General features: G+C 33.0%; 1 long non-coding RNA gene across 1 annotated transcript; it reads right to left on the bottom strand.

Annotated features, from left to right (window-relative positions):
- Nucleotides 1-13,910: 13,910 nt before the first annotated feature.
- On the bottom strand, nucleotides 13,911-14,337 carry LOC106673748. Its single transcript, XR_001341422.2, has 2 exons — nucleotides 14,183-14,337; nucleotides 13,911-14,103 (listed from the first exon to the last, which is right to left on the bottom strand). It is a non-coding gene; the product is annotated as an uncharacterized LOC106673748 (long non-coding RNA).
- Between the last annotated feature and the right edge of the window lie 605 nt (nucleotides 14,338-14,942).

The raw sequence follows: 14,942 nt of genomic DNA, 5'->3' as shown, positions 1-14,942 counted from the left end.
CATTAGCCTTGTCTAACAACGGCAAGGTTGGAATATAGTTTACGGAAGGGATAAAGAAAAAGGAGATATGACATGAAAACAATAGAAACAAATATTTACCTAATATAATAATTACATAAAAAACAAATAAAAATGTACAACTACGACAAGTCTTACTTATCCAAGTTGGTTAATATAAAAGAAAGTGACCAGAAACATTGATGATAATTTTGAACCAATTTATAACTTTTTACATAGTCTAAATTAGACATAGTCTAGATTATTTAAAAATAAGTAACTATGGAATATGGTAAGTACATTAATAACTAATATTTATATATAAAAATATGCAAATAGGTTTAGTATTTTATTCTCAATTTCCGATAGACACCAGTAGGATCGCCCATGTGTTTTTGTTAGACTTTTAGCCATATAAGTAAAATGTAGGCTCATATAAACGTATTATAGTTCATTATGCAATATATATATATACAACTTTTAACTAGGCTTTTTGATAATAAACATGTAAAATAAAAGAATGTGTCCAACATACCATTGATGATAATTATGGTCACATTTATAACTTTTTTACACAGTCTGAATCAGCATTATTTAAAAATAAGTAACTATTGTACATGGTAATTACATAAGTAATAAATAAATATATAACAATGTAAAATTAGGTTTAATTCCTTAGATTTAGCGGTCCGATTGACCAAATAACATCTTTCAATTAATTCATCTTTATTTAAGTTGTTGGTTGAGATAGAAAAGGCAGTGTCACGAGCGGGATTCGGACCCATGACCTTCGGCTAAATAATGAGATAAAAAAGGGAGTTAGTGTCTGTGTGGATCAAAGTCACTATACCTCAAGTAGAAAAGAGGCGCATTTAGCCGACAGTGGGTTCGAATACCGCTCGTGACACTGACTTTTTTATCTCAACCAATACCTTACATAAAGATTAATTAATTGAATTACGTTTAACATACTATTAGCCATTTCCAAAAAGCGCTTGTAGGTTCGACCATGTGCTTTTATTAAAACTTTAGTTATATAATTTTTTCGTCCATCAAAACATTACAGACGTATTCATAGTAAATTACAAAATCACACCAACACACAAATACGATTACTCCATTCCCCACAATTACTACGTAAACGTCTGAAAAGAATATGGATAAGCGACCTCTTAAATGATTATCATTTTATTAATCCAGAGCGGCTGCCAATGGGTAGCTTTCTCGTAATGCCACAAACACAAATTACCCAATGTGCTGGTTGTATATAGTACAAGTACAGTTGTAGATACAAATAAATGAAGTAAAACAAAAGTTACATAATTAACATGTGGGCCCATAAAAACGTATTGTAATATTTATATAAATCATAATTCATGCCATTGAAAAATGGCAAAAAGGAGGGAAAATTCAAAAGGTGTGGTTGAGATGGAAGGTTGGTGTCCGAGTGGATAGAGGTCACGATAGATCAAGTGTTAGAGCAGCGGCGTATCAAGCCAAAGATCGTGGGTTCGAATCCGGCTCGTGCCATTGACTTTTTTACCTCAACTGAAAACCTTAATTAATTATAAATCATAATATATATATCAAGAATACAACCTTTAACTATGCATTTTGAAATTGGACAAAATAGAAGAATAAATCCATTATATCACCACATCGATGATACTTTAAAAATATTTTACACAGCTTAAATCGTGATTATTTAAAAATAAATAACTATTTCAGATGATATTTACACAAATAATACATAAAAATATACAATTACGTTCATCGTTTGTTACAATTCTAAGAATATTCTCGTGAAATAATCATTTGACGTTACTCCGTACTGGGTGTGGTGATTAGTGACCTTTAGTCGAAGATTATTCAGAAATCGTGAGATGCTGTGTGGTATGATGTAGGTTTCAGAAAAACATTTTCTTTATCGTCACAACGTTTCAATTACTCAGTACTGTGATAAAACATTACCAATTATGGGTTATCCAATGTCGTCAAACAATTAGTTAGTACTGACGCAGATTTTTGCATTAATGACGACCAAATGCCACAATCAATAACTTTTAACACAACTGATTCCATTTTTACCATAAATGGGCTAATCTGAATCGTGCTCATTATTTTCGATTGGTCATTCATATTTACAAAGTTACACCAACTAATGAATGCGTAAGATCTAAATGATAAAATTCTTTTATTTAAAAAAAAAATATTGATAAAAGGGCAATGCTTCAAATAATAAACACCAATTAAATTGGGTCATGTCAATTTGCTCTCCCCTAGGAGATTTAATAAAAATCCCGATGTATGGACATAAAGAGAAATAACTCGACTTTGTTCATGATCCTATTTTGGTAGAGTATTCTAAAAACATCTGTCTCTGATTGTTGAACAATCATAAGAAATCAAAAATTTCAAACAGAAACCAAACCTGATTTTCTGGTCTCTCCTTTTTCCTCGGATTATAAAAAAATAAGCTGAACTGGTTTTATGATGCAAATTCATTACTATTTATTTTTTATGGACAACAATGACTTATAAAATAATCATTAAAATAACACCTAAGGAAAGGAAAATTGGATAAATGTATGTGCAAGATTGTTGACAGGACAAAAATTATCATTTTGAAGACAATTTTTTTAAAATACAACTCCATTTCGTTACTAGAGATTTTTCCAATAAAAGATTTTTATTTTTGTTTTCATCTATATCTATTACACCTATTACCTAAAAAAATCAACAAAAATTTTATTTAAAAAACTTATAAATTCCATCAAACTGAACAACGGCGAAAAGTGTTAAACTTGAATATTATATCAAAGCTTCAAAAGTTAAAAACAAGTAAATTGTAACCCCATTTTTACTGACTAAAATTGAAATAAAATCAACAGTTATCTGTATATAGTTACCTGTATATAGAAAATTTTATAAAAAAGCTTAAGTAATAAACAACTGTGATATCCAAATGCACCTGAAATAAGAAAAAAGAAAGAAAAAAGGCGAAATGAGCATGTATTTATAAGTATGTTAACCGTGGTAACCCATACGATACGTTGTTGTAAAATTATATGTTATCTTACAATTAATTAAGGTTTTTAGTTGAGATAAAAAGTCAGTGTCAATAGCGGGAACTCATGATCTTCGGCTAGATACGCCGCTGCTCTACCACTTGAGCTATCGTGACCTCGAACCACTCGGACACTAACATGGGAAAAATGGCAAAAAGGAGGGAAAATTCAAAAGGTGGGGTTGCGATGAGAAGTTAGTGTCCGAGCGGATCGAGGTCATGATAGCTCAAGTGGTAGAGCAGCGGCGTATCTAGCCAAAGATCGTGGGTTCGAATCCCTCTCATGACACTGACTTTTTTATCTCAACTAAAAACCTTAATTAATTGTAAGATATTAATTGGTCAAGCGGACCACGAAACTAGTGAATTCTATGTTATGTTGTATTTTTATTGTTTTTAATTAGTTCTACGTTTTACCTTTTTAGTATGTTCATGAGCTTAACCAAATTTAAATAATTTATTATAAGTACAGTTTTCATCAAGACATATGTTTAATACTCATCGAGTTAGAATAAGATAATATAATTGTTTCTAAATTGTACAATATTTCTAACTGCTATGTTTTCCCACAATAAACAGGCCTTGATGATGATCGTCGAAGGCTCGGCAAAAACCGGACGAATTGTTGTTCCGTTGTGACCTCACCTAAGATCCTATTTCCACATTGTTTACCAGCAGATCGATCCATCATCACATCATTAATATCATATATCTTTAATNATATATATATATAATGTTACCTTTTTTTGGAGACAAATCGTATAGCGAACCACAGTCCCTGTTCAACTTCAAAATTTCAAGTATGACCCTATACATCCAGACACATAATTTTAAAGGATTGTTTACGCTGAAAACAATAGCGTAATCGGATTGTAAATCGGTCAAAAAATGACAAAATTATGGCATAAAATTTGAAAAAATTCATTTCGTATGTTTCACTGTTAATTGCAATAATTTGTTTCTTCACAAAAATCAAAAATTACTTCCTTAATTGTTTACATTCCTTCATTGTTTGTCAAACTCGCATTAAGAGAGGAAATTTTAATTCATGGAAGTAAATAAATTTTACAATAGTACCTATTCGTTAAATCCGGTATTCCATTCAAAATGAAACGAAAAGTACATTTCCCAAACAACATCGAGTTGATATGTACGACTGTTTTATTGTGTAGTGGTATTGCGCGTCCTACAGTCGAGTTGCACACCAAAAAATTTTTTGATTGCCCCAGAGTATATCACAAAACATTTATCGTGTTGCTCGCAATATGAGGAGACCAGTTGATGTTGTTCCATCATCAAGAATCCGACAGCGTTGTTTCGACGAGGTGATGAATATTTTACGGTGAGCTCACAAAAATCCGAATTCCTTTCTTCGAAATTTTGGAAGGGTTCTATTTTTTTATTTTTCAAACAATAAAATTAGAGATGAACTTCGGACTTACACTGTTAAGCCCTATCTATCTCATCTTGTCCAGGGACTTCGGTACTCTGATTATAACAGTCGTGTAACGTTCCTTACACAAATGTCGATTTGGGACGCTGAAGAAAACATTCTTCCATACCATGGACTGAGGAAACTAAGTTCACCTTTAAATGGCATGCTGAACGGTTGGAATTTTTTAACCTGGGCAGAAGAATAGAATTTTGTATTCTCAGGAGGTTTGCATAATCAACGTTTGGTGTGGTCCTGTTGAAAACAAATTAATTCTACGAAAATAATTTAAATGGTGCTCAGTTTCTCAATTTTTTGAGGGAGGTTTTACCAACACTATCAGATGATGTTCTTCTGCAACAACGGCAGTTGAGTTTCCAACTTGATAGATGTCCCGAACAAAAATTTTTGCAGTTGATACTTTATTTGAATTGTCATTTCCGGGGTAGGTGGATCATGGCCCGGCCTGTTGGCCTCCTTGCTCACCCCATTTGACTCCTCTTGTCTATTTTCTGCGGGGCCATTTAAAAAAAAAAATCCTATTCCAATCATAACCCAGCAACCTCAGTTGAAGAATTGCTGAACTAGATTGAAGAACTAGATTAAAAAATATCAAACACGTATTTTTATTCTTTTTTATTGCATCATTGGCTCATAAAGAAATTCAGCCGAACCTTCTAAAAAGGACACCTATTTATATGTGTTACATTACTACTACTAACCTACTATTATAATAATATATTAACTGGGTAAAAACAAGTTTATTTTCAAAAATCGGCGAACAATTACAATCAATATCTTTCGGATACTTTATCGGCTTGGAATATAATGCGTCATTGGTTATTCACACCACATGAAAAGCGGAATTATTTCGCGGAAAGCAAATTTAGACCTCATAGCAATTATTCTAGTTTAACAGTTTATAGATTTTAGTTTATTATTTTTAACGTTTTTTCTGTTGAAAACTAGTCATGCATAAGTCATAGTCTAATATTACAGTACTCATATAATTCTCCTTTTATCGTATTTACTTTTTTCATACGTGATGATAAAGATAATAAAAGCATCAGCATCATGACTTCCGAACGAGGTAAAAAAACTAACGACTTCTGGGTTGCACAAGAGGAAAACTTAGGCGTTGCAATGCACTTGCATTATGTTATCACTCGTTACAGTGCAGAAAATTCTTAGATGTTTTTCATCTGATAGATCGGTCACACATACTTGAGAGTAACAATGGATTTTTCTACTTCGATAAAAAAGCTAACGACTTTGGTATATTTTGCGAAATGGTAGAGTTATATCTTGGTTTATGTACGGCGAAAAAGCCCTTATATTGTGGAGTTCTTATGTAGTTTCCAATAAGATATTAACATTGTTTAAACAAATAAAAAAAGTTTAATTTGTTACAATTAATTAAGGCTTTTAGTTGAAATAAAAAAGTCAATGGCACGAGCGGGATTCGAACCCACGATCGTCGGCTAGATACGCCGCTGCTCTACCACTTGAGGTGTCGTGACCTCGATCCACTCGGACACTAACTTCCCATCTCAACCTCACCTTTTGAATTTTCCCTCCTTTTTGTCATTTTTCAATGCTCGTGTCATTGACTTTTTTATTTCAAATAAAAACCTTAATTAATTGTAATATATTAATTGGTCAAGCGGACCACGAAATTAGTTAATTTAATGATTTAAAATGAAGTATACTTCACTAAAGCTCTCCGTGGCCATTTCATTTGTCGTCGAGAATCCAATCCGATTACACGACATTTGAGCCGAAGATCGTGGGTTCGAATCCCGCTCGTGCCATTGACTTTTTTATGTCAACTAAAAACCTTAATTAATTGTAATATATTAATTGGTCAATCAGACCACGAAATTAGTGAATTTCTAATTTGTCTTTATTGAAAATGACCAGAGAAAAGTTAAATTGAGCGAGATTAACTGGCCGATTTTTCTTATATTTAGCAATAATCTGAGCTCGGTATGGTCTAGATGAAAAATCAAATTGAATTGTCATCTGCCAAGCTTTCGGCCCATTTTATGGTCATCATCAAGCCAAAACAATTTTATAGATATTTACAAATTGTAATACATCGTGTTATAGTCGAATACAACTGTTGGCAATGTTGGAATTGAGAAGAACTTAAAAGAAATGTCCAACCTACTATTTATTAAAAAATTATGCCAATGTTTAGATACATTTTAGATTATTTTGCCCTGATGAAGAACATAAAATAAGTTGAAAGTTTGGCATATAACAATAATTTTTCTTCACCTCCTGGCCATAAGTATATCCAGATTATTCGTGGATAAAAACGTGGTCTTTTTACGACTTCTATTTTAAAAAGACAATTTTCTCAATGAATTAGTCTGAAAATAAAGATCAAATATTTGGTGCTTAATAGGCAAAAAATGAATTGTAATTAAATATTATTTAAAGAAAAAAACAATCTTTACCATTTTCTATTTTTTCGACCGTTTTGTTTTAATTGTGGTTATTGAACTAAATTTCGTTTTAAAGTTATTATTAATATTATATCATGACTAGTATATCTTTGTACATAGTATTATACAGTGTTACGGATATTATTAATTGTAATCCATTATGTTTAGTGGTCTATTGACCAAATTACTTCTTTCAATTAGTTATCCTATTCATGTAATGTCTTGGTTGAAATTAAAAAGTTAGGGTGTCGAGCGGGATTCGAACCCAAGACCTTCGGCTCCATACGCCTTTGTTCTTACCACTTGAAGTCACGATAGCTCATGGTCGTGGGTTCGAATCCCAACTGTGAAACTAACTTTTTCATTTCAACCAAGTCCTTACATAAAAAGGATAAATAATTTTAATGTTTAATGATGAAAAATTTATTTAAGCCGAACTTCGCACATAATTTATGGACAGAAATGAACTTATTGCGAAAAGCGTGAAAAAGCACATCGAGTTTTTTGCAGACCTGAGTCAAATGCGGTCTTATCATGGACTATCGAAAAGGACCATAATTTAACGAAGAAGCCTAATCATAAATGATTTCTAGGATTTTCATGACACCCTTCAACTAAGTGGGGCATTTCAAGCAATCATAGCAATGTCGCACGCGTTCAAAGGACATGGCCCAAAACTAGCCAAATGGCAATTGTAAGGTCTATTTTTACCCTTCTTCTTCGGTTCATACCATCCGTGGGCAATGTATCGACAGTGCTCAAGATAACTCCCTTCTCTGCTGATCCGATCAACCGATGCTGAAATTTCCTTTTAATCCTAATTTGTATTGCCTTTTTAGTGATAGAAAAGCGTAACCTTCTTACTCCTCTTACATTTCGCAATCATACTAATAAATATATTCAATATCAAACATAAAATGAGATATATAAACCGAATACGGGAACAACCAATCGCTATATTAGAATACAATTCTCATATGGAGAGACACTCCTAGACGCTCTCTATATAGAGCCAAGGACACCCAAAAGGTGGCCATTCACGATCGCTCCAAATGGAGTACGGATCGGCATCTAGTCAATTACTTCCTCAAAATGGATGACGATCTCTTGTGCTACTGTTTGTTTATATATAAAAAGCAATAAAACCGAAGAGAAAATGGTGTAAGAAGTGGAACCTGACCAGAAGCCTTAATACCAACATCAATTTGATGAAAGATCTTTCCTTTAAACCCGCTGATTGGAGGAACTATTTAAGGATGGATGACACGTCTTATTTATTCATTATATTTAGAGTTGTATTGAACAAATTACATCTTTCAGTTAATTAATTTAATTAATCTTTTGTAAGGTTTTGGTTTAGATAAAAAAGTTAGTGTCACGAGCGGGTTTCGAATCCATGTCCTTCGGCTAAATACGCCGCTGCTCTACCACTTGAGCTATCGTGACTTCGATCCTCTCGGACACCAAAAAGTGACAAAAAAAGGAAAATTCGAAAGGCTGTGAGGTTATCAATACTGCATCTCTCGTTACATTTGTATAGTTTGTTTTGAAAAGGTCGAGGACCGAATTTCGTTTATTTCCATCGTGATAATCATTGTCCACCACGTTCCATAAACATGGTTAAATTTTATACGATTCAATCTCCTCAACAAAAAAATTTGGATTGGGTGTCATTGCCAATAAAGAATAAACGTTTTTGACTTTTTGAGAATGTACGACGGAGATGTTTGCTCAGTGACAGAAAGACGGAGACTGCGCCAAAAAAATGAGGGTTTTCACATTCAAAACGCGCCATGCCGTCGTCGCGCCGTAGATGTTTCGACTGGTCGAATATTCGGCGCAGCCCGGCACGCCAGTACAATTTTGTCATTGACGTGGTTTTTGGAACTGCGTCGATCCGTTTGGACTGCTGAAAGCGATCGTGAATATGAAAACCCTCATTTTTTTTTTTTTTTTTTTTTTTTTGCGCAGTGTCCGTCTTTCTGTCACTGAGCAAACATCCCCGCCGTACATTCTCAAAAAGTGGGCACATCGAGCAACCATGGGTCTACATACCGGGCACATTAAAAAATGTTAGTGTGTCAATCCAGTATGGTATATTCTGAATTCTCCTTCTATCTTTCATACCCTCCCAGGTCCGGAAATCGACAGAGGTCTCCCAAAACATTTAGAAAACTTCAAAATATGCCTAAAAATCAGTCACGTCGAAAAATTAATTAAAACTGTAAATTATTGAATTATTTTAGATAGGTAAAATAGTGGTACTTGACCCGTAGTTTGCTAATTATGAATTAAAAAGTAAATGAAGTTGCATTTCCAGTAATGAAAGACGATCTCGAGGGATACAGTGTCACTTCGCCCACAACAGCTCAACAACCTTCAACAGTTTTTTTTAATCCAATTAGGACCCACTTCCCAGCTTCTACTTAGCTTGGAGCACCGGACGGAAAATGAAAAATACTCAAGTCAAGTTTATTAACAAAGTTCTTGAGGGTGGTTGACAGGAGTCGCTTTTTTAAGTGGAATAGGGGAATTTTATTTTGTCAGTCTCCCTCGGAACGTCTTTTTCAATTATCGAAGTAAAACAGGGAAATTTTTGGCAAAATTGGCTAAATAAAATATGTAGAATTATTCCATGCGTGTAATGTTTGGTCTAATGTACGTTTTGATTTTACATAAAACGTTAAATTGTTTCTATTTCGGTATCGTGCTATAATGTAGAATAAACATAGAAAGAAAGAAACAGATTAAAAATGAATTAACGTTTAACCAGAAGGTAATATATTTTCACAGTGGCATAAAAGCCACCTTTTCCTACGTGACTTTTATCCCTAGAATTTGGAAACAGTTGCAAAGGAACTTTGTTATAAATATACGGGGGAGAGTTAATGTAACCAATAATTAAGTTGAAAAACTTCGTTTTGGAAAAAATATAGGCGAGAAATGTTAGTGAAAAACAAAGAATGTTGATAAATAGAAAGAAGAAGAACAAATAAAGTCAAAACTTTAATGTATGTAATAATTTATTAAAAAAGGCACAAAATGAACGCAAGTAATGTAAGCATTGTAAAAAAAGTGTTTTCCCCCAGTAAATTGGAAGCCCATTTGTAAGTATGTCGGGTTAGAATGCAGGGTCGCTGGATTCGAACCCGGAACCTTTACCTTACAGTGATGAGCGCCTAAACCGTTGCGGGTACCGACGACCATAAAATTCTCTATTGATCTATTTTAAAGTCTTTCACTCAATTATATTCGAGATATTTCTCTTTCCTTGTTGCTTCTTCTTCCCAAAACATTTTCCAATAAAGATCCAGTTTTTCATGAAATCATTACTTTCATGCCAATTTTATTACCTCAATGGAAGAAGTATTAAAATGCTATTCGTTTTTGTACACAATCTTTGGCACATAATTGAACATAATAATAAACAAAACGTTTATAAAATTAAATTAAGTATTCCAAACATCCACCTTCATGAAAAATAACAAGCCTGGCATATTTTCTGCTTTCATTGGGTTCATCCTACATCTATCATTCCATAAGAACACAGGATTGCTAAATATTTTCTATGAAGTCGCTTTTAGTGATGACAGGTACGAAATAGACTTCTAATAATAGACATGAATTAAATAGTAATAATTAAGTGTGTAGAGATTAGTGACCGTTAATCGATAGTTATTCAGATATCGTGAGATGCGGTCTGGTGTGATGTAGGTTTCAGAAAAACATTTTCTTTATCGTACCAACGTTTCGATCTTTTATTGAGATCATCTTCAGGGCCTGGGATTTACAAACAATGTTTACATTTAACAATTACATTGAGGATGTGGAAAGTGAATTTATACAATGCAAAATATATTTTATATTCAACCAAAGTATTTCTACTCACTCAAAGTGTTTGTCTACTGTGTAATTGTGCCATCCTTGCGTGTCGTGTTGAGAGTGCCAGTGAGATTTTGCTGTTTTATGTTTATATATGTTTGGTGTTGAAGGGGTGGGGAAGGAAGTCGGTATATAAAAGACAATTTTGTGTAAGGCGTCGGCTTCTTTGAAGTGAAATAAGCCGACAAAGAGGAACAATGTGTTGGTAATAGTTCGGCCAGATTGTCCTTTCAGGATTATATAGAAAGGGGATAATTAGGAAAAGGAAAGCTAAATTGTTGGAAAATTAGACTATGTGAAATGTATTTGATGTGTAGAATGTAATCTAAAGATATATGTATGTTATCTATATTGTATTTGGTTAATGATATTGGCGTAGCTGCGACTGAGTTTACATGTATCTGTTCTGTAATTGATGCTGTGTTTATCTCCGTTGATATAAACCAATTCTAAGAAATTATGTTTATATTTGTTTTTTTCTGTATGTAATATTTTTGGATTTTTGAAGTCAAAATTGTGTTGGTGTTCAAAGTGCTGTAGGATTTTGCTTGGGTTTTTTGCAATGATAGATATAGTTATTCAGATATCGTGAGATGCGGTCGGGAGTGATGTAGGTTTCAGAAAAACATTTTCTTTATCGTGCCAACGTTTCGATCTTTTATTGAGATCATCTTCAGGGCCTGGGATTTACAAACAATGTTTACATTTAACAAATACATTTAGGATGTGGAAAAGTGAATTTATACAATGCAAAATATATTTTATATTCAAACAAAGTATTTCTACTCACTCAAAGTGTTTGTCTTCTGTGTAATTGTGCCATCCTTGCGTGTCGTGTTGAGAGTGCCAGTGAGATTTTGCTGTTTTATGTTTATATATGTTTGGTTTTGAAGGGGTGGGGAAGGAAGTCGGTATATAAAAGACAATTTTGTGTAAGGCGTCGGCTTCTTTGAAGTGAAAAAAGCCGACAAAGGGGAACAATGTGTTGGTAATAGTTCGGCCAGATTATCCTTTCAGGATTATATAGAAAGGGGATAAATAGGAAAAGGAAAGCTAAATTGTTGGAAAATTAGACTATGTGAAAAGTATTTGATGTGTGGAATGTAATGTAATGATATATGTATGTTATCTATATTGTATTTGATTAATGATATTGGCGTAGCTGCGACTGAGTTTACATGTATCTGTTCTGTAATTGATGCTGTGTTTATCTCTGTTGATATAAACCATTTCTAAGAAATTACGTTTATATTTGTTTTGTTCTGTATGTAATATTTTTGGATTTTTGAAGTCAAAATTGTGTTGGTGTTCAAAGTGGTGGGTAGCGAGTGCTGTAGGATTTTGCTTGGGTTTTTTGCAATCATAGATATGTTGCTTTACTCTCTTGTCCAGATATTGGGATGTAAGACCGATATAAGTTGCCGGATAGTTTAAACAGTTGATCTTGTAGATTACGTCAGATTTATTTGTTATTGGTGTGGGATCTTTAACTTTGGAAAAAAGTGTTTGGATTGTTTTGTAATTTTTGAAAGCTATTTTGAAGTTATCGGACGAGAAAAATGTGTTTAATTTGTGTGATAGGCCTTGAATAAATGGTATGGAAATGTATGCTTGTTTGTTGTATTTGATATGTTTAATGTAGTATTATTAGTAATAATGGAATGTGTTAGTGTTGTGTTGTAGCTGTTGATTATTCTGTTAATTATGTGCTTAGGGTAGAGATTGTTATGGAGGATCTGTTTGTATATCTTTATGTTCTTGTGGTGAAATGATTCATGGCTTAGGGTAATCATTCTGTGAAGTAACTCTTTGGCCGTGTTTATTATTGTATGAAGAGGATGGTGAGATGTAAATTTGAGGTAGCGATCTGTGTTTCTTGGTTTTTGATACCAATCTGTGGTTAATGTGCCATCTGGTTGTTTTATTACAAGTGTATCTAAAATGGTATTTTTTTGTTGTTTTCGATTTCATGTGTAAATGGTAGGCGTGGGTGAAATCTATTAAGTGTATCTAATGTAGTTTGAATTTGATCTGTAGGAACTGCTGTCAATATTTCATCTACGTATTTAGTGAGGAAGGGTAATGTGAAAGGAAGTTGCGGTATGACTGTATTTAGTAGATGTGTCATGATTATGTCTGCCAGTATCGGACCTAGGTTGCTACCCATGGCTATACCAAACAGTTGTTTGTAAAAGTGATTGTCGTATGTAAAATATCCGTTAAAACAGCAGTGTCAGATCATTGTTACGAACGTGTTCTTTGATAGTGTTGTGTGTGGTGTTATGTTGGGCCATTTACCTTTGATAATGTTCAGTGTTGTGTCTATTGGGATGTTGGTAAACAATGATGAGACATCTAGGGATATGAGAGAGTAGTGTGAGGAGATGTGGATATTATTAATTTTATTGATGAAATGAAATCAATCATTTACATTATATGTGTTATCTGTGATGTTGAGTATGTTGGTTAGGTATTTTGTCATGTTATATGTGGGTGAGTTTACAAATGAAATTATGGCTCTTAGAGGGTGTTCAGGTTTGTATGTTTTTACAGATCCATATAGTTTCGGAGGTGTTGGTGAGTTGTTTTGACGTGATTTGTAGGTGTATGTGTCAATTTCTTTTCGTTTCAGTGTTTCTTGGAGAAGTTTGTTTGTCTGTTTGATGAGAGAAGGAGTAGGGTCTGATTTGAGTATGGTTTATGTGTTTGTGTCTGTGATAATTTTGTCAATTTTTTCTTTGTACTCTTTCTTGCTGATTGCAACTGTTTGTTTGGTCTTATCAGCCGAAAGAATGAATACGTCAAGATCATTTTTGAGAAAATGTTTGGTTTTGGTTTTGATTGTTGGGATAGGTTGGGTTGATTTGTAGTGAGGTGTTGAAAGTGATTGGTTATTGTGTTAATGCATTTTGAGCGTATAATGTCTTTTTCTTCTTCTATTTTTGTGGATTTTTGAACGTTGGCACGATAAAGAAAATGTTTTTCTGAAGCCTACATCACACCCGACCGCATCTCACGATATCTGAGTAATAATTAATATGAAAACCAAAATATAAAAATAAAAAAGGTTGGAGAAAAAGCGTTTGTTATTTACTTTTTAGATCTGTAATTGTTCATTTTTGTTACAAGTTAATATAATGTATTAGAAATAGATTTTGCCTTGAATTTCAATGTTCATAGTATGATCCTGGGCCAAGTATGAATAAATCTTCTATGTTATGTGTGATACTGAGGCTTGTCGAATTCATCATTGGACATGGTTTACCTCGATCGCTCTAAAACAATATAAATAATACATCTGTGAAATGATAATGACAATTTCTAATAGAATAATATACAACAAGGTTAACATACCTAAAGGTCTATGTGCTGGACAATAGTTGTTTCTTAAATCACACAGCTCGATCAAATATGGAGATCATGTTAAAAGTTTATAAATTCCATAAATTGCAGCTGCCCCTATGACTATTGAAAGCATTTTTTCTTTGGAATTTCAGACTTAGAGAACGGACAAGGATTATATACTAACTCTTATCATATTTGTAACCAAATATATACTCGTCTGTATGTTTAAGGAAATCAAATTTTTTCTGATAACTAAAAATATAATTGAAATAAAATATCGGTGATTCATTTCGGCAGTCAACCAAAAATATTTTTTTCTTCAACAAGGGAAATAAATCGAATATTTAAGTAGTGTGGGTGACTTGAGAGAGGGTTTGATGATATGAAATATTATTTTTTATTAGGCAAATGTATAAAAATGTAAATAGATTGTGAAAAATAGAAAAAGCAGAATCATGTTATTGTTTATGAATAATACGATCAAATATTCAGTATGAATATCAAAAGCACCGACCGACAAATAATGAATTATGTTAAACTACATATTTCATTTTGGCCTAATACACATTCCTTTTGAAACAAAATAAGAGAAAAATATCTAGTATTACAGAAAATAAATAATTAACCTTAATTTACGTTCATGATATAGAGTAAAATTGACAACGAAATAAATTTTAAAATCTTTCAATTAATTAAGGTTTTTAGTTGAGATAAAATGTCAGTGTTAAGAGCGGGATTTGAACCCACGATCTTCGGCTAGGTACGCCGC

The sequence above is a fragment of the Cimex lectularius genome, unplaced genomic scaffold, assembly GCF_000648675.2.
Source record: "Cimex lectularius strain Harlan isolate CLEC.00 unplaced genomic scaffold, Clec_2.1 scaffold123, whole genome shotgun sequence".
Classification (NCBI taxonomy): Eukaryota; Metazoa; Arthropoda; class Insecta; order Hemiptera; family Cimicidae; genus Cimex; species Cimex lectularius.
This window is presented reverse-complemented; position numbering and strand designations above follow the sequence as displayed.